This window comes from Vidua macroura, chromosome 2, assembly GCF_024509145.1.
Source record: "Vidua macroura isolate BioBank_ID:100142 chromosome 2, ASM2450914v1, whole genome shotgun sequence".
Lineage (NCBI taxonomy): Eukaryota > Metazoa > Chordata > Aves > Passeriformes > Viduidae > Vidua > Vidua macroura.
In genome coordinates, this window is record NC_071572.1 from 68,700,390 (window position 1) to 68,725,838 (window position 25,449).

Here is a 25,449-nt window from a genome sequence, read left to right on the forward strand (position 1 = left end):
TCTCATCCCCTACTATGTTTTATTTATGAATATAGGCCTTGCTGATGGTAACTTTAATGTGAAGAAAGTAGTAATTAGTGTACCTATCTGCTAAGTTAATCCCTTTCCCACAATGTCTGCAGAGAAGTTTAAGGTAAGTAACAGTTTGCAGTCAATATTAGGTTTAATTATGCTTAATGAGAGGAACTATCTCTGTTTACTAACTGCACCTAGGTGTCTAGCTTCTATATGAGTTTTTCTCCCAACCTCATTCCACACTGTTAATAGTGCCACTGTGCAGGGTACTTGTGGTGCTTTAATCCATAAAACTTCTCCAGGAGAGTCAGGCGAGTGAGGCACCTGTTACAATACACATTCAGAGTGTCATTAGAACAATGACAGCTTTGTGTAAGGATAAAGTTTTACCATCTCACATTTAGTGGATGCAGTGCATTGGAGAAAAGAAGCTGAAACGCCCAAAAAGCCCACAGATGTTCCTCAAGGTCCTCCTCTTAAAAACTAAAACAAAACAAAACAAAACAAAACAAAACAAAACAAAATAAAACAAAACAAAATAAAATAAAATAAAATAAAATAAAATAAAATAAAATAAAATTAAATTAAATAAAATAAAACTCTTTTTCCCTGCTTTTCAGGGATAATCCACTTGAATATTTCCCGTAAGAGTTACTGTGATCTTTTCCCTCATTGAAAGCTGTGTTAAGAATTAATACCCTGAAGTTGTACAAAGTGAATGAAGACTTCCAGTTGTATTTCATGAGCAGATATCTTCCATAACCGAAGAGATTCTAGAGGCAACTGAAGATGACACCAATGTTGTCTTAGAACTCCATACCAGCAAGAGGTCAAAAACAAAGCCTCAGATTGAAACCCAGTTCTACTTCACTGCCCTGTTTTCAGCATCTGTACAATGCTGTTACTTCAGTCAGAGTTTTCCTAATGTGAAGATCTAAATTTCAGTTTACTTCAGTACTCTTTGCCATAACATTTTCCTTTGTGATTTCATGTATTATCCCCTTAAGAAATTCATGCAATGGGAATTTTTAATACATATTTATAACTACCTACAAAAAATGTACCTTCCAAAATCTTTGATTCCCTGGGATGCATAGATTTAGGGGGTTTTGTGTGTGTGCACAAGGGACCAAGTTTGCAGGAGAAGTGCTGAAAAACAAAGCTGTTTGATTTCCAATAAGAAATGGAAGTGGAACACAGAGAGAAATTGTTCTGTAAATGGAGAGGTTACTTCATTTGATTTTTTCAAAGCAGTAAGAAGCGAGTTCTGCATTTCATTCATATCAGAGAAATGTGACATTTCCTCAGATATAGCTTAAGAGTTTTATTTTTTTCTTTTTTTTTTTTTTTGCCCTAGTGAGCACTCTGTATGAGTCCACACATTCCCTCCTTATTTTTGCTATTGGCAAGACTTCAAGAAAAAAATCTCTGGTTAGAAAATTGATCAAAAAAGCAGGAAAAACTTCTGCTAAATCATGCTTTTTGTTTTTATAAAACCACATATTTTACGATTACTTGATTGACAAAATAGAAGTAAAGTAAGATTTTATTTAAAGGCTAAACTCTGTAATCCTGCAAGCTATATCCAAATCAACTGTACATAGCTTTGACGGTACAGGTTTCAAAATTTAAGCTCAAGGCTTATATGTACTTTTCTTACAATATGCCAAACTAACCTTAACACCCATATTACCAGATGTTAAAAAAAAGGATTCTAAAGGAGAAGTGTGATTTTTTAACTGATATTTTTGCCTCTCAACACAATGTTCAAAAAGCTGTGATCTGAAGATGTAAATACAAGTTTAACTACTATGTAAAACTGTTAATAGCTACACAAGAAGAAAGAAAATATACCTGTTTTCAATATATTCTTCCTTTTGCTGTTTAAGGCATCAGTATTCAGATAAACATGGATTTCATTATGAGATGGAAATTATTTACAGGAACATATATTCTTCAGAAAATTGATGAGGTTTTGTACCCAAGAAGAAAGAAGAAGAGGTCATGCCACTTCTTGAATACAAAGTCCAGCATCTTAAAACACTGCAGAATGACTCTGAGGATCTGAAAAACTTAAAAGAACTCATCATTTAAAGGCTAGATTATGGAAACTCTAACTGGAGAATGAAAACAGCACTTAATACAACAACACCAGGAGAGGGCATATTCAAGTTACTTCTCACCTGCTGCTGTCTTTCAGTAGTGGCATAAACAAAGCTTGGGTAACTGAAAATTAATCTATTTTACTAAAGCACAGTCCTAGAGTTAGAGATAACAGGATCACCTGCAGGCCATGGATGTTCAGTGTACATACACAAGCAACTGTCTCCTCAAAAATCCACAGGCAGCTCTCCAATCTGTAGGAAGCAGATCTCCCTGAGAGATAGATGGATGAGGGCATTTTACAAAAATCTGTGCAGCTCTCCACCGCAGCCTTGGGAAAATAGTTCCACACTTTTCTAAAGAGCCTGAGAGGATGGTGGGCTTGCTTATTTGGATCAGTCTGGATAATAACTAGGTTTTTCACATTGCAATATTGCCTCCACACGTCTCTCTGCTCAGAGTCACCAATCATAACGAAGAATAGTGGGAGGATGAAGATTTTTAAAACTAATTGCAAAATAACCAAAGAAAAGCTGTTTCTCAAACATAAAGAGTTTGCTTGGGTAAAAAATATTTTTTCCCAAGACCTAGTTCAGTTCAGTTCCCCCTAAATTAATGAATCTCTGCTGCAGTATAATGCCTTGCCAAAGGGAAAGATGTTATTTCTTCATGACCTCTGAAGTCATGATAAGAGTCTCCAGTCTTGGTGGAGGAGATAACCTGAGAGTGATTCAGTCTGGCGGCCCCTGGAATCTCAAGGAAGCTTAAAGTTTATATGGAAAGAGTGCACCTCACATTTATAGCCCAGCCAGGCAGGTGGGATTGGAACATTGTGTTTCAGCCACCTATCAATCAAACTGTTAAAATGTAACTTACAAGAGAACGCTTAGACAGAGCTACTGACATCTTGGGGCAGTCCCATCTCATAAAAAAAACCCCAAACATTTAAATGTGCCTATAAACATAATTGTAAAGATATTTTAATTCAGAGGAAGGAAAAAGATTCACATCAAAGTTCTGCAGCTAATGACCACAATTCAGATTTATAAAAACATACATAATTAAAATGCTCTATAAGTGACTAAGGAGCAACATTTCTTGCTTCTTTTCTTCTTTTCTCAATATTGATTTCTTGCCAGAAAAAATACAAGTTTTCAGCTGCTTTTCTCTCAGAAGAGCCTCTGCCTACTTTCATGAATTCTCCCTGCCATCCTAAAGATATGCCTTTGGAAGGCATAGAGACTTGTATAATCCCCCAAGTCCTATTAATATCAGTAAGAATGATACAAGTTTAATTCCAAAGACCCAAAGTGAATGACTAAAATGGCCTCGAAGCTGATTTTCAGAGTCAAAATGGTTTATCTCATCTTCTTGGCACTAAAATGTGCTGCTGCCACAGAAGTGGTCCAGCTCCCATGGCTGCTGACTTCTTGCTGTCTCTCATTTGGTTGTCTGCCATTTCACTCGTGGTGCAGGAGGAATAGGGGCTGGTCTTTTAATAACTCACAGTGCTGAGAACACTGAGTTATGCAGGAAGTTGTGCAGGAATGCTACTCTGCTCATCAAACTACTGTATAACTAAGGCTGGCTTTGACTGAAAGGCTTGCTAAATGAACAACAAAAGCACCTGGAAGGTGTTCAGCAGCAGCATCACAGTATGCCCACACAAAAGTCTGATTCAGGTCTAACAGGAAAAGAGATGTCCATCTATTCAAAGAGGGGACAGGGAGAGAAAGAGGGAGATACTAACACAGAAAGAGAAAGAAATAGAGAAAGAGAAAATAGGAGAAATAAAGAGAAGGAAAGAAGGAGAAAGGGAGGGAGGGAATTATTTCACCATACTACTCAGTGAAAGATGCATCTCCTGAACTTTGCAGGACACAATAACATTTGAAAAAAATCTTGAACCACCAGATGGAGGATTTTGCCCTCTCTTTTACAATTAATTCCTTGTCAAGCCATGTTCTACTTTTACAGAAAAACAGTCACTGTCCTGAGCTATCCCCTGAAGAAAATTAACTTTCCCAAACAAACACCAGAGATATTAAAGCTCAGTACTTTAATCTGTCTGGACACCTGAATGTGACATCTGGACAGCAAAATTGCTATTTATCCTTTCCAAAGAATGTAAACTGAGACACTGGCACAGAATAGAGAATTAAAAGTCAAATTATGTTCCATGTGGCAGAAGTGGCAAGTGTCACCTATGCCACGTCATCCAGATACTACCAGTTGATCTGCAGCTCAGATGAAGAAGAAAATGAGAATGACTGCAAGTTTCTTCTTGGCTTTGAGCTGGGCATGCATCTGATCAAAAACCATAGCTAAATATCTTGTTCTGAATTTCAAAAAACTTCTCTGGCATATACTTCTTGCCACCACTTTTTCACTCTCAGTGAAGAGGGACGTTATCTTTTTTATAGAGGAGGTATCAGGTCATGGCCCCTGGCAAATCAATATGAATCACAGGCCACATGATTCAAATGTACTCTAAGGAAGAGAATTTTAGCATCCTGAAACTCCATGCTGAAAGCACTGAATAAGGAAGCCAGTGTGTTGCTTTAAGAGGCCAATCCTTTCACATTCATTATCAAAAACAGTAAAAGAGGAAGAATAAAATATTATCTGTGACTTATACCTAAAACCAGGTACACTGGCGTGGCACTGTTAGTTTTACTAGAATATCTGCTAGATAAACAGATATCACAGATAACACAAAAAGATATGCATGCAGGTAAACATAAACACACATGCACACACAATACTGAACTTTGGGTTCAGGCTCCGGTAACCCATGTCCCCCAGGCACAAACTAGCTATGAAGGAACAGGAAAAAGTCAGTGTAATGGTTAACTAGCCCAGTGGGCTATTATTCATCACAAGCAGAGAAACAGCAGTGCAGGCTGCAACGCTGGTCCCCTCTCCCTCTGGAATGCTACTGGATGCCTGGAATTAAATTCAGCAATGAAAAAAACCAGCAAATGTAGTGTCAACATGAGAAAGAAGCTGAATTTCACCTCCTGGAACTACAAGTAAGGAGGACTTCTGCATGGAAACAGAGATTTCCTGTGAAGCTTGATGTTGAAAGAACATGACAGATTCCAGCATCAACATTTATCAAACCTAAAAGCATAGGTTTTGGTAGGATTAACAAGTTATTGGTATCAGATCTAGGCAACTATACCCTATACAGCAGCAAGTGATCAATTCTTGTGGCAACTGGCCAAGTGTCAATGTTGGTAGCTGCAACCATGGCCCAGGACTGCAGCAGAGGGTTAAAGTGCATCCATTCAGGTGAAAGACTAAACCAGGAGAATTCCTACAGCCTATCAGGAAAATTCCCTCAAACACTTTCAAAGTCTTTTACAGCACTGCATTAAAAGTGAACATACCACAACACCCACTGTTATCTCTTCCAGTGCTACCTCAGTAAGCATTTTGCACAGTGGCAATACACTACTGCCTAGACTTCAGCTTGTAAAGACAAATTTCATCTGTTTTTTACCTAGTTTTCAATAATTTAACTTCATCAGCCACAGCAGAAATGACAATCAAAAATTCAGGTTTATTTTTTATATTTCAACAAAAGCATTGGCTTCTTATTTGAGAAGACCTTGAAATACATGGTTTAGAAAAAAAAAAAACACACCAAAAGAAAAGCAGATTCTTGCTTTCCTTAAACTCACTTTCCCTCTGAAAGGGTTTGCTCTGTGTATGGATAATTCATTTACTTTAATTATTTTGAAGTGCTTCCATTTGAGTGGGTAGAAGTCAAGTATCCACAACACCAAAGTAGGTCCTAGAATTAATTGTTGTAAACAAAATGTTCTGCTGCAGTGGCCCAAATCCACACAAGCAGTAAGACTTGAGTATTTTGGCTTTTTCACAAAGAGCACCCAGATCCATGAGAATGTATAATAGGACTTACATTTTATGGACAGGTCATATCTTTCTAATTAGGATCTTCAGTTGTTACCCTTTGTTGGATGTTTTCAGTCCAGATAGCTTTCTGGTTAATTAGGTACACACACTAAAAACAACAACAAGAAGAAAACACGCCAAGAAGGTCCTAGGAAAACTTCCGATGGAAGCGTTTGGACATAGTTATGAGCACACATCCACAGAGAGAAGAGGAGGAATCTAGGGAAAATACACAGGATTATCCCTTTACAGTCAGTGCACACTGACTTGAACAAGGATTCAAAAAATAAACACATCTAACATTTAAATCCCAGGCTGCATATTCAGCGACACCCTTTTTCTCATGAGTGTTTGTACACTTAAAACCAAAACCCCAGCAGCTAAACATCTACAGCTTTGAGGAATTTCAGTTCTCGATTTCATGGCAAAGCTACCATCCAAATGTTCCACCACATCCACAGGCTTCTACTACCACATCCTGATTTAAGGACACAAATGCAAGAAAACTAAAACCAAATACAGAGCAAGCAGTTGAAATGAAGACTCTGTGCTATCCATCCCTTCATAGATACAAAGATGTGATGTAGGCATCTGGAGAAACAGAAGGTATCTCCTCTGGTATGTCTCGTACCTTAGGTCTCCCCATTTTCAAACTGCATTCCTGTGCTTTGCACAAACTTCCACATACCTTTATAGCTCATCTGCACTGTTGCCCATAGTTACACCCAGTATCTACAGGTAAGCTTGCAGCCCTGTTCCTCCATGGAGGTAAACAAGAGAGGAAGGAAAATAGTATGAAGGAAAGTAGGAAATAATTCTGAACTTACTTGCCTGTAGTTGGTAGCCATATCTTAGGAATAGTTGCTTTAAAATACAAGTTGTTATTGAGGTTTGGTTTAAAAATCTCTGCCAGTTTTGACATTCAGGTGAAGGTATTGCTGCTGGCTCCAGAATAATTTGCATATCTTATCAGTAAATAAAATGTCTGAGGTGTGCACCAATCTGGTGAAATTATAAACAAGATTCCACACAAGTACACATGCCTTCCTCTTTGATTTCTGTCCTGTTCACTCCTCTGTAATAAATCATATGATCATCTCATTCTAGCTGGAGGTTTAACTGTGCATGTAAAAAGGAAAATGATAGCAGCCTGTTCTTACCCATACTTTACAGCTGAGAACATGACAAAATTGTGATTTTGGGGAACAAGCAGAAAGCTTATTTTGTGACCATCCATCTCCTCATTTATTGCTACAAAATTAGTGGAAAATCCCGTGTATTTCTGTATTTTTAAAAATAATTTCCCACCCTGAAAGTAAATAAATAAATTAAACTACACCTCTTTTACTACAAAGACAAATATACATGTCTAACTTTATGTCCTGCAATTAATCTCATGTATTTCAACAGGAGTAATCCTAATGCTGTAAGTGAAATACATGTGTAAATCCTTGCAGAATCATGGCCTGAACTGCCAACAGTTATACGGCACAATTAAACGCCTTGATCTAAATATCTCTACAGAAAGATCAGGAAAAAACAAAAAAAACCTTTAGGCATAATAAGTAAGAAAATCTACTCCAGGGAGTGACTATGGGGGAAATAGCATGGAGGGTGTTGCCTTCCCCTGGGAAATTCACCTGTCACCAAATCCTTTTATAAAGTCATCTTCCTCTACCATTTACCACCTTCACTTACCACTCTGTTCACTATCACCAAATATGACTCTCCCTTCCCACACTTCCTCTGCTGCTACATGAAGAAGGAGACAGGATATGCATCTTACTCATTCTTTTGCACTGTGAAGCAGGATGAGAGCACAGTCTGGCCCTTACATTAACTAGCAGGGTAATAAAGAGTTCATGTGCTAATTTACAGGCCTGGGGTGCACAGCTTTGCTCCTTAGCCAGTTGCTGAACTGTCCACAGGCCGGTGTCTCACTGAAAATTCTACAGTAAACCCTTTGGACAATCCTTAACCTATCACTGGAGTCCATTAAAAGAAGCTGTTTGATCAAAATGTTTATAAATTACATACTCAAACCGCCATAAACATACATAAATGACACACTCAAACTGCCCAGCCCTGCCTTCTGAGGAGTAGCCTACCACTGGCTTTCTTCTGCAAATACTCATGAATGGCATGTGAGAAGTTACTCATGATCAGGTTTTTTACTAAAATCCACGGCTTACGCAAAAACTTCTGCTTGTAAATTAACTCAGTCAGAAATATTAACTAAAATGCCAGGAAAACAAAGTCAATCCCTTAAAAGTTCGAATTACTATTTGTCACAAACATTTCACCTCTACTAATGAACTGCAAAAATGAATGATAGAAATGCAAAACTGTATTATGTTTAGCAGTTAACATTTTAATAAGAAGGAGATTAGCAATTTTTAATACCTCCAGTGCTTTGTTATATACAGTAGCACAATAACTGAATATTTTAATTGCTAATTATTTAGACCTCATTCAGTTCTCACTCAGGCAAAACTCCCATTGAGGGACTCTTGCCTGAGAAAAGAGCTACAGGATTTGTTTCACTGTAATTTGAAAAAAACTTTATATATCATAAAAACTATCAAGTAATAGTGAGACAAAAATCATTAAATCCTTAGCAATATTAAATCCTACTGAAATTCCCACTGACTCTCAACGCCAATGTTTTCATATTAAGTAAAACAGATAATTGCAGTTTACCAGTTGTAACTTACCTGCCTAATTTATGCCCAGATATGCTGGTGGCTCTTAAAGAGGTCTAATAATGTTTTGATTCCTCTTAACATATCCCTGCTTTTCTCCTGTGGGAAATCTCAGTTTAGATGTGATAAGGAAACAGCATTTCCAAACAATTATGATGTAAACACCTTCAGAAACACAAACACTAGCACTGGGTTTTACCTTTTGACTTCGGCCTCCAAAAGCGTTAAGAGCAGCTCTCAACACTTCTTTCTTATGCTGCTGTAAAGAAAAGAAATGAATATGTTTAGGGATCTGCACACAAAAAACCTTGAGTTTCCATAACAGTCAAATAGCTGGTGTTCAGTGGGGGAGGTGGGTGGAATGCTGTATATACATAAACATACACCTATCTGAAGGAAGACAAAACAAAGTCCTACACACTTGCATGCAGCGCACAGGTGACAAAAAAATAAACTAAATGTACTAGTATTTCAAATGTCATGCCAGGCACATGCTTCAGAGAGGGAACTTATACAGCTGGACACAAAATAAGTAGGGAGCAATTTGTAAGACTCCATGCTTCAAAAAAGTAATTTTTTCCATTAAATGTAGTTTAATTTATCTTAGGGATAACAACAAATGTGTGTCATAACCAAAGTTTTGCCTCTTATGTTTGTCATTCAAATGCATTTTGGAAAAAGTTAGAGTTAAGTTCTCTAATAGGTTGAGTCTAAAGAGTTTCTTTTTTTCTTTTAATGAAAAACATGTGTAACATTTTCATATTTTCAGCTAGAAATGGCTTTAATAAAAACCTCTCCACCGGCTGCATTGAAGAAACAAAGAACCAAAAGCAGACCTAGTACCATATACTGTTAACTACCAAAATGTTCAGAAGTGGCTGTCAAATGGCTGAGGAAAAAGTAAGCATTTTGAAGACTGAAAGAAGGAGGTGGGCACTCTCCTTCACCAATTCAGAATATGGTTTAGGGACCAGATTGGCACAGTTTCCAGTTCCTGTTATAAGAGGTTCACTTAGATTGCAGTGCTCAAATCCATTCCAGTCAGGCTTCCTGCTTCCTTGCAGAGGCAGTGAGATCTCTTTGTTCCTCTCAAGTGCTGACTTTCCACCTAAGAACCTGTGTCCAAAGCTAATGCCAGGACTAACTAAGACTACTGGTATTCTTTAATAACGAATAACCAAATAACCAATAACAAAAAAAAATCTAAAAATATAGTTTTAGCTCAATTACTAAAATAATTTAAAAATTAATAATTGGTTTATATATTATAAAAATAATAAATATATATATTGCTAGTGGGGGTTCTTCATAGCTAGTCATGAAATCTTCACTCCTGGGATTATAGGTAAGAACAGATTACTCATCAGAATGAACTCATCTTTGGAGTACCTTTACTTATTTAGAAAGAAAGCAAACAAAGTATTCTTTCTCAAATAAAGAAGATATAACAGTGGGTTTTCAGGCTTATTGTTTCCAAGCCTGACTTCCCACCAGTTCCTGGCTACTACACTGATGCTTCTGTTTCTTTCTCTGAGACATGCTCACAATTTCTTTTCAGATCTTGTCATTTTCCTTTTGTTTTCTGGGTGCTTTCTACCTGTGGTCATTACAATCAAACGATTCCTCCAGCAGCATTTGCAGAAATTTCCCTATGACAATCCCCCAGCCTGTGTGGCTCAGTCCTGAGTGTACTTGCATAGTCTGCTGGATGGCATCTTCCACTATTTTCAGGGAAGAACTTTATTTTGCTTGATCTAAGGCTGTGCAACAAATGCTTCAGCCCTCCTATGGTCTGCAGTTGCCTGAATAGAGAGAGACTCACTGGACAGTGGCTGTTAGCACTTTCCAGCATTACACAAGGATGGTCTGGAACAGTCTGTCAGATCTGCACAGACAATGAATAAAGCAAAGCAGAAAGCCTAGATATTGAGTAATGAGGATGGGGTTTTGACCTTTAAATGCTGCTGGATGGATTGCACGAGGATATGTTCGATTCAAGCGATACTATTAGGTACAAAATTGTACTGTTTGCCTAATGTCTACCTCATCTACCAGCTGCACCACTCTGTGCTTGCTGGCACACGACATGCTGCAGTGAGAGACGGCTCTGCTGAGTGAGCCCAGTAAGAGAGGGTGGTACTGGGGAGCCTGAAAAGCATGGAAAGAGCATGGGAAAATCTGATCACAAGGTGCGAGAGAAAATTTTCTATTTTAAAACCCATTGATCAGTCAGACCTCCAGCAGTGTTTAGACTCCTCAAGCTCTGCAAAGGATTAAATCCAAGTCAAAAGTCTCAGCTTCTCTTCTCTGGCCTACTGGCATTTGAAAATTTGTACAACTACTCATGATGACAAGCTACCCTCTTGTCAGCTGTAATTTTTGCGAGAAACTGCTGTACAAGAGTCTGTATAACTGTAACAGTTACTTTATTTTCACAATCATTAATTGATCCTTTCTAAACATTTGAATGCCTGAATTTAATTAGAGGCAACATTTCTGCACCAGTTTTTATAACTGCTTTTATACATGATTTAAATTAATCAAGCCTTATACTTGAGATGGTAATTTGTTGGACCAAGACAGCTCTTTCCAGGCCATACACTTTGTTTTCAATTCCAACCTCCACGTTTAAACCTTGTGTTTTAACTTAGATAAACAGCTTATTGGTGATTCAGATTATATCATATCAAGTAATACTCTCAAAATCTGATGCATCTGTATGACATCAATGGAGTGAAAAATTCTGCTTGGAAACCACTTTGTTTTCTTCACTTTTACATGAAAGTTAACTCCCTGTACAAAGCAGAGGTGAATACTTCACAGCATAGGCTCACTAGAGGCTTACTGAGCTCAAAGCTGTAAGTCTATCAGTCTTCAGAGAGGCTTGAGGTAGGCCATGGTGCTTTCCTAGCAAAATGTGCTTTTCAGGATGAAGTAAATGAGGTACATTTATTAAGTCTGCTTTTTCAGTATCTAATCAGAATGAGATCTACCACAAAAGTAAGAAATATAGAAACGGATAACTTAAACAGTCCTAAATTAAAAATGCCTCTTCCACTATGCTAATTGCTTGTACAGTGAAAAGAGCATCCTGTACTGCTAAAAATGCAAATAAGAGGAACTATACATGCTTTTTCATTTCCTTATGTTGATGCCTTATAGGCTGCATGGCCTTCTGATATTTGCTACTAATGAAAAAAACACTGTTCAGTGACCTATCATCAGATTAAGTGAAGCCAAGATAAACACATTCCATTCAAGATATGTGTCAATTTTATTTACATTTTCTCTCAAGGTTATGGTGGGAGTAGGAAATGGTAAATGGTAATTTAGGATGGTAAATCTTCTCTGTTTAAGATCCTATATTTAAGAACAAAATTGAAAGAGTAAGATAAATTATATTAGCATCACTCCAGTTCAATTCCTTCCAAACACAGTTATCTCACATACAAACTGAAGTCCAGCAGCAAGTGAATGAAAGAAATCACTGTTTATTAATGCTAAGAATATAGGAGCCAAAAAGAATCTCAGACATGATTCACTGTGAGAGTACTCATAAATCTCTTGGTCTCTTTTGAGATTCAAACTGCCATGAAACTTGGGCAAAGTATATTCTCAGCAAAATGGATAGTGCATGACAAAAATGCTCTAAAAAAAATTAGATTTGTGTGAGAATTTAATGTTTGTGGAAAAGTTTTATCTGGCACACTTAAAGCTTGAAATCCCCTCATTTTCAGGGCAGTATTTCTAGCAGAAGAACAGATTGTCTCACACAGGTTCACCACTACCCCTCAGCTTTGAATCAAGGGACCATGTTAAAAGGTCAGGTTTTGGGGCTTCTTCAACCCTTCACTGGACTTACAACCACAGGGCAACTCTTACTGACTGTAGTAATGTTTTTTTGTGATATGGACTTTGGTCCACTGAGAACTAGATTTGCGATCTCTGTAACTTTTCTCAAGAGTCAAGCTTGTCTGTCTGGGGGAAAAAGAAAGAATAAAGAATATCATATTCTATGACAAAGACATTGTCTGAAGAATTTCTGAAGACAGCTGTCCAAAGCAGACCACTGACCTGGTCTGCAAGTATAAGATAATGAACTGGATATGATTTGGCTTTTTTGTGGTAAAGGAAGCTTCGTACATGTACAGAAAAAATTTAAAGAAACAACTGTATTACAGTTACATCCTTCACACATGAAAAAGTCATTCAAGAAACAATTTAAGTTCACTGTGAACTACTCAAATCTATTTGAAAAATACTGTCTGTGAAAGACTTGGATTAACTGTCTAGGCTCAGGTCAAAATTATCTTTGAAGGCAGCAGTCACATGATGGAGAAAAGGGAGCATCTGTAATGCTGTCTGTGAGGTTAAAATGCCTTTACTTCATGTACCATAAGTTTACTTAAACAGAAATCATCACCTTGAACATGAGAAGCAAATGGCATTTTTAATATCAGAGCAATGAGCCTGTGTATTTCTTCAGAAGGAAATAGCAATGCAGACAGGGAATTAAAACATGCCATAGTAACAGCTGAAGACTTCAACTGTCAACAAAATCAGGCTATTAATTTTCACATAAACAGTATCTTAAAACCTTTGATTTTTAATATACAGTGCAAAATCACTCTTGCATTTCAGCAGCTTTTGTGTTTTAATGCCGATCACTTCAGCTGACTTTTCACACTACTCTGTGCTTTGTCTCCCCTTTGGAAAAGGTGAGTGAAAATATCAGATATCTTATTCTGCCAAGACCAAAGGAACAGTTCAAACATTCAAAAATATTAGGCAGTGGCCTTCCTTAAGGTAGGAAGGGAATGTGATTAGCAGTGGGCAGGGGAGGAGGGGAGAACCAAACTTGAATACAAAGCACTTCTCTTTCTCTATTTCTTCTATTTCTCAGGGCTAGACTATGCAAAACAACAAGCAAAAATTACTGGACAGAAATCAGAATTATTTTGCTTCTCATCACATTCTCTTCTCAAGCGACAGATACTGAGATTCAAGAGGAGCCTGAGAAGCTATTGGCCTGTTCATTACCACTGAAAGCTGCCCAGACTGATCCACTTGGACTGAACTATCGTCTGTCACAGGATGCAGTCTCTCAATGGATGGTTCCAAATGTGGCTGGGAGAGCAACTCATGCTGCTGTGGCCTCTCCATACCTCCTCAAAAGACAAGGATTTCAGGCTTTACATCTCTCAGTTTACAGCATCTCCCCAGACCATAACTCACTCAAACAACACGAAAACAGACACATGATGTGTCTGTTACCCATCTTTTCCTTCAAATTTCTGAGCGATTTCTGAAATGGAGCACAGCTGGAACTTTCCTTTCACTGAGACAAACCAAATGTCACCTCATAACAGAGACCTCTCTGTCTTGGGAAACACAAAGTAGGAATCAAAGGTGCTGCTTTTGTCTGAAAAATCATTATCACCTTTAAAATTTAATTCCTTTAAAGCACTAGAGATTAGTCTGGAGGAATGCAGAAGGGAAGTGAGAGATGACAATTCTCCATTCTCTCCAGAGATTATGTGTCCCTACAGATTTTGTTTTCTGTGCAGTACTTAACTCCTTGATGCCTTTTCTCTCATGATCTCTTCCTTGGCAGAAACTTCTTCAAATTTAAAAATCAGAACATGAGCCAAGTAAATAAAAATAAATAAATAAAGTTCAATGCCTATAAAAAGTACACAGACTAACCTGCTTAATTATTAACAAGTAAACATAACAAATTCTGAATTATTTACTTAATCTTTTTCAGCTAGAAACCTCAGACTTTTAGAGCATGAAATACATGCTTTATTTTAGGACACAAACCAGGTATTTTATAAGGTTGTGGACTTTTTTTTTTGGAGATTGGGTTGTTTTGAAGAATAAACATTTCTTATTAACCCCCAAATACCGTCCTCTCACCAAACCATGCTGGAATTTTAAATATAGAAATAAGAGTTTTAGTATAAAGATCCTGTATTCACGTGTTTGCTAGTGAATAGGATGGCTGTTTCTGAACTGCAGCTGAGCAAAAATAAGATTCTTGTGAGGCATATGCACCTTTCTCAGCTTCTGTACATCTGCTAGGAAGATGCTAGATTAAGAGGGAAAACCTGGTGAAAGCTTCAGACAGAAATTCTACAATAAGGGATAAAACAGCCCCAGTAGAATCACCTTTTCTTTACTGAATAAAGCTACCCTGCTGAAGCAAACTTCATCTGTGCCACAAACAAAAAAAAGGTCATCACCACTGATCCCTGAGGTTCTGACAAGATTCTGTTCTAGGCCAGACCTCCAGCTGGGCCCATCTTTACGTTCTCCCTTCTGACAGATTATTCTGCCCAACGCAGTGCTGATGTGACACAGCCTTTCCAGGTGATATGCTGAAAATGAGGGAAGTTCAAGGTTCCTTGCTGGATGAAACAAGTGACCTTTCTTTACCTGCTGAAGTTAGCACAGATCCTTTGAAGCCCCAGCATTCAGTAGTGTAAAGCAACGCCCATCTCCTCCTCAGTAACCTCAGGCCATCACACAGTCACAATTTTTTTGTCTGAATGGTAATATCATCATGACCATCACGACAGAAACATGGTTGTGAATCTCAACAACTTTTCTCAACTAGCATTTTGTAGGAACAATTCTGTAATATTGCTTTTGAAGCCCTGGATTAATGAAGATGTATCACAGAATCACAGAACATACTGAGTTGGAAGGGACACACAGGGATCATCAAAGCCCAACTCCTGGCCCTGCACAGGACATCCCAAGAGTCACACCATGTGCCTGACAGCATTGTCCAAATCCTTCTTGAACTCAGTCAGGCTTGGTGCTGTGACCAGTTTCCTGGGAAGCCTGTTCCAATGCCAATTAATATACTGTTATTCCCTCAGCATTGATACAAACGTGTACAGTGTGATAACTGATAACATATTTATTAACCTATTCTTAATTGCTATAATGGTCAAACATAATTTGGGTTTTTTTGCCCTGGTTTTAGATCTTACCAATTTTGTCAATATTTATGTACAATTTTTTTTTTGACTACCAAAGCCTTCCAAAGGTACAATTCAGGAATTCAGGAGATGAGACAGTTAATCACAGAGTTGGCTTAGTCTCTAACTTAGGTGGCCTACTTATGTTAGCAACATTTTATTAGCACATTATGCTGTATATTTAATATTTAGTACAATGTATGAGAATGGTTTACTTGTAGTGCTCACATAAATGACTTACAAATTCTGTTTGACACATAGAGTGTATAAGTAATACATGTATTTTTGAGTATACCTAATGCTACAGAAAATAAGGATAAGCAGAAGACAGAGAAAACACTAAAATGTATCTCTGATGGACTTAAAGGCTAGCTTACAAATACTTCAGTAGACAAAAGATGCAGCATTAGTGATATCACACAATGCCAATCCCTCCTTTGATTTCAAATCTTCCTCTGGAAGCCTCAGCTGAAGGAAAAGGACTTTCATTCAACATTGCTGGAGTCTCACAATGGAAACAATTGCAACAAAACAAACAGCAAATCCTCCCAAAGCCTTTTGTATTTTGCTAGACCCAGAAGAAAAAGTACCATCTTTCTTTGAGTTTAGAAGTGCTTTCAGGACATTTTTCAAGAGGCAGATACATTGGCTATGTCCTCATGAATTATGCAGCCTTTCCAGTGCGTACTTACACAATGCTAGCTGGAAGCCCCTGGGAAGGATGCCCAGTGCATATGAGCAGCAGGTGGTACCAAAGGAGAATCACTCAGCCAAAGCAGATCCAAGCTTTGAAGAGCTGGGGAGCAGCTCTGAGCAGGGATCCCAGTTATCTGGCTATAGGTATAGCTCTTTTGGTTATATTGGTGCTCAGAAATTACTACTGAAAAGGAGATTTTGATTTTAGTCCTTAGTGAGGATGAAAAATACACTGGTTCTCATGCTCCTTCTATTTACAAAGTGAATCAAAGCTCAGACATCTGTACAGGCCAGAAAAGGGAAAATCACAGAATCCTTTAGCCTGACATGAATCAGCCCTATGTCAAAACACCCATAAGCAGTCCTGGTACAATTCTTACCAATTTACTTTTGATCTCTAGCTAGTGAAGCATTCAAACTCATCAGAAATATGATTTTCTGGTATCAATGGGCAGGTGAATGTAACAGAGTGAAGAAAGGATGATAACCTCCCAAGACAGGTGGTCTCCAGTTGACTCTGAAGCTCACAATACCCCAGTTAAGAAATAAAAGGTCACAGAAAGGCAAGAAAACTTATTTGTAATCAGTTTTAGCATTTTGTATTTCTTCTGCTGTGTAATATGTCAATATATCTATCAATCCTTCCACAATGAGGTTGCTAAGACAGATGCTAAGACTTCAGTAAATATCAAATTTCTTTTCTGCAAAAATAGATGATCACAGCGAAAGCATTTTTTTTTCTGCTGGTGAAGTATTTTCAGTATTATTACAAAGGACTCTTACTGTTTATTAAAATCCCTGACAAAATATCAGTTCCAAAGCTTTTCCCACTGTCATCAGTTGCTGTTTGTCAAGTGGCATTCAAAACATTTTTATTTTTAAAAACAAAAACAAAACAAAATTGAGCCTATTTTCCATTCTTTTTATTCTTGTATTTTACTGAATTTTTCAATATTACTCCAATACATGTATAAGAATTGTAGGGCATAACTAAAATGCTTCACAATAGAAAAATTTAGTTCACATTTCCTCTAGGAAAAAAAACCCACAAAACAAAACAATCTACAAAACCTCTCAGAAAAATGTGTCTTTCCCCAGTTATATTCAGTAGGGAACATTAAAAATTCAATATTTGCCACTTTGCAATGACTTCTGGACACAAAACAGTTCCTTCATGCTGCAATAGGTTTGACTAGTCTAAACATAAAGGGAATTAGAACAAAAATACACACTTAAAACAGTACTAAAAATGACACCCACAAAACATCTTCGATCCTGACATCACTCTTCCCCTTATTTTTTCCAGTCATTCCTACCATTCATTACAGATATTTTTTTTTATAAAGATTAATGTATCAAAACCAGTACATAGAAATCAAGTAACAAGAATGGCTCTAATTAAAAATTTATAATATTACAAAAATAGCTATTATATTAATCAATATAAAGACTGAGATGTTCAGATCAGTGGCACATTTTTAGTTCTAACATTCATTCTGCTTTAAGGACATGAGAACAGTTGATTTAGTAAAAGCTGAAGCTGAGATAATGTCAATATATAGTATCTGGATTAAAACCTTGTTGGGAGCTATACTGCAAGCTAGCAGATATCTCCATTACAAGAATGCATCATATCTCATAGAACAAAGTTTGTACAGATTAAGATTTGAAAAAACAACCCAAAAAGGGTCTCCTCTTTTAGCTGAAAATTCACCAGCAAAACTGAAGGGGTAGTTGTCAATCAAACTTAACTATGCTTTAATCTTATCAAAATCAATAAGATTCCTTTAACTCACTGCTTATTACACAGCAGAGCTTTTTAATCAAGAAAGCTTTAGTACAAATACTTTCCATAGTAAAATCCATTCTATGAAGTGATACCCCACAAAACATGCAATCCGCTTGAAATTATTTTAATAGGACCTACACATATAACTTCTGTCTAAATTTTTCTCAAACTTACATCGTTCTTTTATTTAATACAGGTCAATGGATTATGCAGGGTTTTGTCCTGTTATGTTAAAGGAGACTAAACAAACTTTCTGGAACATGTCATATAATACAAAACTACATTTTCTGATAAGAAACACTTTATATTCAGTTGAGTTTTGAGATCACAGTGAGATTGCTGTACTAGGCACTGCCATGACACAGACTAGAAGACAGTTGACACTAAAAAAAAATTTTCAGACAAGCCAGCCAAAAGTTGAAAGAGCAGGAACTATTTCTTCAGATGAGTTGAGACACACAGATTGAAGTTATTCAGGAAATCTGTGACAAAATACAGTGTTGAACTTTTATCTCAGGTTATATTCCACTGCTTTAACAACAAAGCCTTCCTTTCTCTCTCATTAATTATATAATGCAAAAAAATCCCAGAATTTTATCTACCCCATTAACTGAGCAATTCCACACACCATGCTACTTCAGATTTGCAAAATGCCAGCAACAAACATCTCAAAGCACTTTAAAGCAAAACCAAATAGAACTAGGTTATCCTCACTCTGCAAGTAGTGAAATAAAAACACACAGGCATTAGGGTAAAGTTGTCTCATCTAACTGGGCATCTAAAAGACACTGTGGCCTAGGCTGCTCCTTTTACCACTGGAACAAGGCAAGCATCTTGAGAGGGCAATTCCTTCTCTTCTCAGATACCGGGCTAAGTCTATCACCAAAGAACTGTCACCCTCTCTTCTGCCTATTCTTTCCACCTAGCCTAAATGTCTGAGACTAAATGCCTCATGTTTAGCTGAGTGAGCTATAGATTTCTATTCCATCATAAAGTACTCCTACTCCCTGTTCTCTTCCCTTTTTCCTCTGAGACAAAAACCCAGTGATGTGCCAAGGTCTGTATGTGCTGACTAGTGAGCACACCCATGTGGAAAGTTAGGTGCACACTGCCAGACCTGTAAGTCTATTGAAAAATAACACAAATAGAACTCACTGCTTCTTAGTGTCCAGCTATCCAGACATTCCCAGAGGTACTGGCAACCAAAGAAATGGCTGTAATCTCTAGGTCTAGCTGAGATTTGTGCTGCCTAGAAACCCCAGAAAGCAAGCCCAGAATATCCACGATGCTGTCACAATATAAATAAAGCTAATAAATAAAACTCACATCAAAATGAGATTTTTTTTTTTTTACAAGAAAGGTGATAAAAGTCTGCTATCAGACTCTGATCACAAGTCCTACTATTCAGAAATGGAAGTACATCTGAATCTCAGTGAAAATTAATCTGTCTGTGGCTGAAACAACTTTTAAAAGCCAGAAATGATTGTATAGTTTTCTCTGTGAACTCAGAGATGAGATTTAGGGATCCAAAAACGTTTGACTTTTCTACTGCAGATCTGCACGCATCAGAAAAATCTGGCACTACACTGCATTATAGGACCTTGAAGCTCTGAAGTAACTGTGAAGTGGCATTTCAAATAGCTCTCAAAATGAAAACTGGTTAATACAAAATTACAGTGATGCCTCCTCCAACATTAAAACAGACACTGGGAATGAAAAATTCGTTGTCTTGCCTTTCCCACAAAAGAATGACTTTGACTAACAGCTTCCATTCTATGTGTAGAAAGTTAAGTAATATATTTCAGTGTTTTTGCCAAGTAAAGCCTGGGAAGGAGTTCTCTAAAGAAATCACAGGATACCAATGGAGTCATATGAAAAAATACCAGCATTTTCACTCAATCACTTTTGAAGTTCTAAAGGGAACGAGAATCAAACTTTGCAAATTCAAGCTTCTCTTTCTTCAGTTCCTGGCAAAAAGCACCCAGTCAGGTACATGGAAAAGCACTAGAGTCTTGCTTTTAAACAAGTACTGCTGCATGGCAAATGGGCCTGAATCGTACAGGCTCATCCCAAGCAGAGCAGCTCCCAGGGGGCCACTGCTAGGAACAACAGTACCACACTCCTGCCTCCCTGCCTCAGCAGGCCCCTCTGCTTAAAATGAAAGCAAGGTGCCAACAGCCATGGGTATCCCTCATCAGCAGAGAACAATCAGCATTTAAAGCAGCAGCTGAAGATCAGCTCTCACTGTCTCACAGCTGAGCAGAGAGAAGGGAGAGGGATGGGAAGGAGCTGGGCTCCAGCTGCAGATCCTGCCCCTGGGAAGCACAGCAGCACCCCATCAGCTCATTTGTCAAAGAGCAGAAGGATCTTCCAGGGCAAGAGTAGTGGAATGGCCTTTCCTAGGAATAAACTTGCATTGCAGACCTTACCACCTTCTTCCAAACATGCAAAATGTATTCATTTGACCTGCCCGTTGCAAAGAGAGCTGTGCTCAACAAAAAATACCTATGGAAAAACCACAGTGCCTTTGAGTCTTTCTTCAGGTAAGAGGATGAGAAAACAAAGGGAAAGCTCTCAGTGATTATATGATCCCTGTATCCATATATTGACAATGCCAACACTAACAATTCCTCCTGCAGGTACAACCCTGTCAATAACACCTTTGGACAATTTTTTTAAGGGCATGAAAGTAATCTTAAGACTTTGCAGAGTAATATCTTCACATCCATCTACTATGGTTAACTTTCCAAATCAACATTATGCATTAGGAATTAGACTGACTGTTAATATTTATTTTTATGGGGAGGAAGAAGAATACCTCAATTCTGAACTTTCCCCTTTTGTTAATGATTAAAAATTTAATTAAATATTAACTTTAATAAATTAATAATTTATATGACACATCTAAAATTTACCTACAACACATGCTAGCCAAATCTATTTGTTGTTTTGGGAGCAGGTGGATGGAGTGGGTGAAGGATCCACAAAAAACAAAAGTTTCCAGAGAACTATATAGAACATCATCTATTTCTCTGAGAATAACATCTATTATTTAGTGTGGAGCAAATATGTTCAGAGGCTAAATGGTCTCTTTCCGATGAGGTATTTTTTTTTTCCTCTTTTCGTTTAGTACAACATGCCTCTGATATACCAAAATAGCTTTTATAAAAGGCAATCTTTATTAAGTAATTTTTAAAATGGGAATTACAATATGTACCAGCAAAAATTGCTTGTCTGTTTACTTACTGATTCTTTACAGAGGCCAATTATTTTGCCAATGGGCAAGATGAAATCTGTTACAAAAATAAATGGGACTTATACTTTAAATCCCATGCATAGCAGAGAGTTATTTTGTTTTTAGGTCTGGTCACTTAAAAAAAAAAAAAAAAATGGGACATTAAATTGAAGGCTGTATCATACTTCAACAATAATAACTGGTGCCCCAAACACTTTCCACCACAAATCTCACTGGCAGGATTCCTACTTTACGAGAGAGCAAAAGCTATCAGAAAAACAAGTCGGGGAGAGATAAAGAACAGAAGAAAATAAAAGGCTTCCTAACTTCCAGTCTTTTGCGAGAAATGATTAAATTTCTGTTTCTAACCCAGAGACATTACATCATATTATTAAAAAAAAAAAAAATCCTGCCTTTTTAACATCTCTCTTGTATATCCACCTTTGCATTCGCATCTGTGTAATCCACTATCATGACTAAAATAATCCATCAATAGGTATCACAGCCATTCCAATCTGAATGTGAGTGTAAAATTTCAGTCCTTACAATATTGTTTACCTGTGTGAGCCCCTTAAAAGACTGAGTATTTCTGTTCAGCAGAGTCCCTCCAATGCCCACACTTAAACAACCCTCCCTGTGACACCACAGACAGCGCTTCCCAGTTACGAAGAGTCATGCCCAATTTGAAGAAGTCAAGAGTTAACAGCAGGATGCTGTGGAGAAAAAGCTAATCTTATGAACATTTTCAGATTGCCATTGCCCAAAAATCTGAGTAATGTTCCAGATATGTTATGTTAATCTGTTACACAAGATTGTCTGTAATGTGAATATTTTTTAAAGAGTACATGAGGGTGGTGTTGGGGGTTGGATGAAGGCACGTGGCCAAAGTTATTACAGAATTGAAGAGGATTATTTTAATTATTATTTTACCATTAACCCTCTGCATGATCCTATTTAACCAATGCCATTGTGTTTATGACTCAAATGATCTATAACCATTCTTTGTACTTGAAATTACTGTTGATCACTGAGCATTTCAGAATAAAGATAGGTATGATTAGATGTGTAAACCTCATTTGAATGTAGTTTTATGCATAGAATGGATTTCTATCCACTGAAAAACAGCCCTTAATAATAAGATATCAAGGAAAACACAGTGAGAAATGATATTTTCTGAATGTGATCTGTGTATTCTAGATACACCTCATAATGAACGTGACCAAATACTGAACACAAAGTGAAGAACAAACCCTTTGTGTGGATGCAAAATTTGAGTGTCAGGAAAAAAAACATTACCGAAGATAAGGGTTTTCATTCACAATGCAATGTAAATTAAAAAACCATGGATACAAAAGAGTAGAAACAAGAAAGGTAATATAACAAACTTACATTTCACCCTTCATCTTTACAAGGATCAAAAGAGGGGCATACATCTTCATTCTAGTCGAATGGCCACTATAATAATAAATTACAGTAGCTTGTACAAGAAATAAAATATGAAGGACTCGGTTATGTTTTAAATTGAAGGAATGCAAATCATAACTAAAAAAGAAACAAAACAAACTGTAAAGTCTATTTTTTAAATGAGGGGCAAAATATACATGCAAGTAAGATATATCTATATTTATGCAATCACTTTGCTGTTGACTTAATCAGGAAAAACATGAAGCTCGGAGACTTCTCTTACCAAACCAATTTTCACTCTAAATAGGTCTTGATGGTTGTAGCTGCAGAGCCAGGAAAAAAAAAAATGAGGCCAAATTTTATGTGGTCATGCTAGCGTGGTGGAAAAGCTTTTGTGAGGATTTGCTGCTGTGACTGCATTTGTACATCTGGACCCCCACAGCCCTTCAAAGACTTAGACATCCATAGATACTTACACGGATTATTAAATGGCCTGTTAGTAAAAAGAGGTGGATTCAGGACACTGACATATTTGAAATTGGTATCTGCAACTGGACTCTGACATTTCATTTGGATACTTAAAGCATTAATGTTATTGTATCCTGAGGATCTATATTAACAAGTTTGACGTAACAGATGGAAGCTTTTTCAGAAAAATGTAAACAGCTGATCTGAGAGCCAGCACTTTCTATAGACAGAACTTACAGTGAAATACAGCACTCTACTGTTTATTCCAAACACATCATGGCATTGTAAGTAGTCCACTTTATGCAGTGGAGAAATACAGTTAAATGTAAAAGGAACACACATCAAGAAAAGAACATTCTCCTGCAAATTCTCTGCTTCTGACCTATCAAAAAAAAAAAACACCCAAAAACAAAACAACCCAAGTTACAAAAAAAATATTGCCCTCTATAAGTCAGAGCAGAAAATTTGAAACAAACCTCACTGAGTCTTCTTGCAGGGCTACTCATTGCTCATTCCCAACATCATCACATTTCTGAATTTTACTAATTTAAATATTATTCTCATTTTAATATCTATTAGACTAGACCTTACTGATTGTCTGTAATGTGAGTAGCTTTCTAAACATATACTTGCAAACCTGATGCTCAATAAAAATAAACAAACTACTTAATAAATAAGAGAAACACAAAAAGCAGTATTTTTTGTGGAAATTTGGTTTTAACTATTCTTCTTGGATTACCCTCTTTCTTCTTTAAGTTGTATGATTGTTCTTGCACATCTATTTTAAGGACATATTAATAATATAGATTATTACAAATACAGGACCATCTAGTTTCTGAGTTTTTCACGTTGTATATTTGCTTTTGCACAATGGAAATTAATAACAATGGCCACATCTGACTGCTGTTGCTTATTGCATGATTTCTGTGATGTGCTAATAAAAGAAACTGAAAGTTCAGTGGTCTGGAATGATAACTCCAGTTAGCCTAATGTTTACCATGGGAAATTACCTATTGGACAACCCTGCCCAGAATCCTTAGCTTGAAATGGGACAAATTTCAGTTTGTGAAGATAAAGAGCCAGCCTAGGGCATCATTAGCAGCAGTGCTTGTAAGCTGTCCTCTGTTACAAAGGATGAAAGATGGAAAACTGCAGATCTTACATGAATGAAATATGCAACAGATTCCCAGAACTGCATGTGAACATGGCTTCAGGGTTTTTTCCCTTGGAAAATAAGGAAATCAAAACGTTTAAGGCAGCATTCCCAAGTAATTGATAGGATTGTCTTAATAACTTGGTTAAATAAGTAAGCAACAACAAAAAGAGATCCATGTTCACAACAGGCAGAGAAAGCAGCGCAGAGCTGAGGGATGGCAACTGCTCAGAAGTAGCACTAAGGCTCTGTGGTCAGAGTCCAACTTGTATACCCTTTTACTCAGATGCTCTTCTCTTCCTGTGAGCCCATAACACGTTTTTAAAATATCACTAGCATGCATCAGAGAAGAAATATCCACATTTATTAGGTTTATGAGAATATAAACACCATTAGAAGTGGTTCTGGTATGACAGCTCTCATTTTGCACTTCTCCATTTCTAACTTCCTTCGTCAATGGAAGGAACTTCTCATCCACTTAACACTTCCATTTATTGTCTCAAGGCCAGATTTTCAGTACTTTCTGTTCATCTCCAGCTCTCTGTCTGCAGCTTTGTATGACAAACTGACTCCCCTGCTGTCATTTGGGATACTTTAACTGGGCAAAGTCCACATTCAGTTACCTTAAATATTTCTTGAGTATCTATTCAGTCTGTGCTTTAGTGATTTCCAGACTTTAGTTTACATTCTTTAAAATTTGATTTTTGCCCCAAGTCCAGTATTTTTACAATATAACCTTTATATAAACGAATGTTCCAGTACATGCAGAAGATTAAAGGAATGAAGGAAGCACTCAGCTCTCCTTTAATTTTACATGTGTTTAATGTTATCTTGGAGAAATTTACCTATTTTCATTTTGAATCTGATCTACAAACTATGTTGGATGATTGTGCGAAGAGTCAGCATGAGAACTGCTTAAAGAAATAAAACGGAGCCAGGAACAAGCACAGGATGTTCAGTGGCAAAATCCACCG